This window comes from Pteropus medius, unplaced genomic scaffold (assembly GCF_902729225.1).
Source record: "Pteropus medius unplaced genomic scaffold, Ma_sr-lr_union100, whole genome shotgun sequence".
In the NCBI taxonomy this organism is placed as follows: Eukaryota; Metazoa; Chordata; class Mammalia; order Chiroptera; family Pteropodidae; genus Pteropus; species Pteropus medius.
In genome coordinates this window covers 1,082,378-1,084,496 of record NW_024354499.1, presented here as the reverse complement: position 1 = coordinate 1,084,496, position 2,119 = coordinate 1,082,378, and the positions used below count along the sequence as shown (strand labels likewise).

The 2,119-nt window shown below is 39.5% G+C and overlaps 1 pseudogene; it reads right to left on the bottom strand.

Annotated features, from left to right (window-relative positions):
- Positions 1–421: 421 nt before the first annotated feature.
- LOC120594474 (UDP-N-acetylglucosamine--dolichyl-phosphate N-acetylglucosaminephosphotransferase-like) lies at positions 422–1,044 on the bottom strand (annotated as a pseudogene).
- Between the last annotated feature and the right edge of the window lie 1,075 nt (positions 1,045–2,119).

Here is a 2,119-nt window from a genome sequence, read left to right as displayed (position 1 = left end):
CTTTCCTCTGAAAAGAGCCTCTGTGCTTCTCTTCCTCTGCATAGCAAGGTTTCTGACTTCTCAAAGCCTAAGGATACACTGGGTTCCAAATAATATGACCCCTACCAGCACAGCCTGAATGTCCACCATTAGAAAGTTCAGGTTTTTTTGTTCTTTTGTTTACCCCAAAATTATTATTTATCTTACATAATTATTTATCTTACATAAAAAAAAAAACCCACTTATTTATCACATCAGTTTCATCTTTAGTAATCGTACTAAGCATCAGTGACTATAAAGGAAAGGAAATGCTCAGGACAAAGTCTAGAGGAGAGAGAATGATGGGAGTGGCCTGGGCTGAGAGGCAGCCTTGGTCTAGAATAAAGTCAGCCTGTGTTGGGAACCCTGGAAACTGTGAAGTAAAGGGCAACAATTGGGGGACTCAGATGTCACAGAAGAGTCAGACAAGCTGGTATCTAATGGAGAAGGTAAAAGCACTGCTCAAGATGTGTAGCAGCATAAGGAGCAGTGTGAGATTTTTCTCGTGCATGGGCCCAAAGACTTTAAGTAGCAAGTTGGTAAGGGTCACGCTGTTATACTCAGTGAAGGCACCATCCTCATTCTCACTCTGTTGCACTGTCACCAGCTAGAGGCTCTCTGCTATCTCCTTGTTCCCCTGTTACCTCTAGAATACATGTGTCCAAAAAAGAGAGACTCTTGATCTTGAACTTTGAATAACTCATTTCCAGTTTGCCTTTCTTGGTACCAAGTCTGGACACACGGTGGCGAGGGAAGATGATGATACGCTGGAGCTGAGGCAGTGAGTCGAGGAAGTCGAACCCCTTGAGCATGAAGAGTAGCGTGGTCTTGCTGAAGTGTCCCAAGATGCCCACCATGGCAAAGGTCATGCTAGCAAAATAATAGAAGATATCTCCCACAAATACCTGTGATGGGTACCAGTTATGGTAGAGCAATCCTAATGTGGTAAAAAAAAAAAATAGGTATCATGAAATAAAGGGAAAAGATATGATCATCCTGACAATCACCTTTCAGCTCCACCAGGTTTTTTTTGTTTGTTTTTTACAAAGTATCAGCTCGTTTGACTACAGCATGTTTATATTTTAAAAGCAATTTCTTTTTTTTTTAAATTTTGGATCCTTGTGTGAGATAAAATAAATAGTGTTAACCCTCACTCCATAAGAAACTGAGACAAAGATTTTGACTTGCTTATGATAATAGTCATGCTGCAGCCAACCTGGGGAGGTTTGCTTCCTCCCAGGCCTCAGATGCTTCCCACATCTTTGTCCAGCTTGTGATTGGGCTTTGACTGGTCATACACACTGACCTGTGGCTCAAGAAGAACATAATTTTAATGGTCAGGGCAGTGCACCATGGGTACCCAAGTTTTATGATATCCAGCTGCAGAATGTATCATCATGTCTCTGAGGCCTCACTTGTTGAGATCATCGTTCGGCTCTGGTGTACCATCTGTTGTCCGGGTCTTCCTAAGTGATTTTCTGGGCTGGCTCCCCTTTTCACTGGGAATGGAAGGAGCTGTTAAAAGCCCAGCCCATTCTTTTCTGCACTGTAAAGCCATCAGGACTTAATTAGGAAGAAATTCCTCAACAACAATTGATTTGTTCAACTATCATTCAATTTGAAGTACTCTCTTTTTATTAAAAATTACTTGAAAGTTGTTAGGTGCCCAGCTTTGGGTTTCTTGAGTATGTCTCCATCTATTTTATATCCTGTTCTTAGCAAGTTTTCCATAATTACAATGTAGTTTGAAAACTACTTCTTATGAGAATTCGTTAGAATCTTTCATTTAACATTGATTCTTCTTAGATATCTGTAGATCTTGATAACTAAATTAAAATATAGAGTTGAGTAACCTGACAGCTTTGAGTTTTCAGAAAGTGTTTCAAACTATTATTCAGTATGCAAGCCTCTGGAAAATCTACTGCATGTTTGTCTCTAGCTCCTTTCCCCTGAATTTTTAGTCTCCTTTGTATTTAGAGCAAAGTTGCAACCATATGTTTTTGATTCATTTATAACTAACGTTAGGAGTTAGCTCATGAAGCAATTGTTTTGTAACATGTACTCAAAGTTGTATGTAATCTATTTTAAGCCTTTTTTCTTC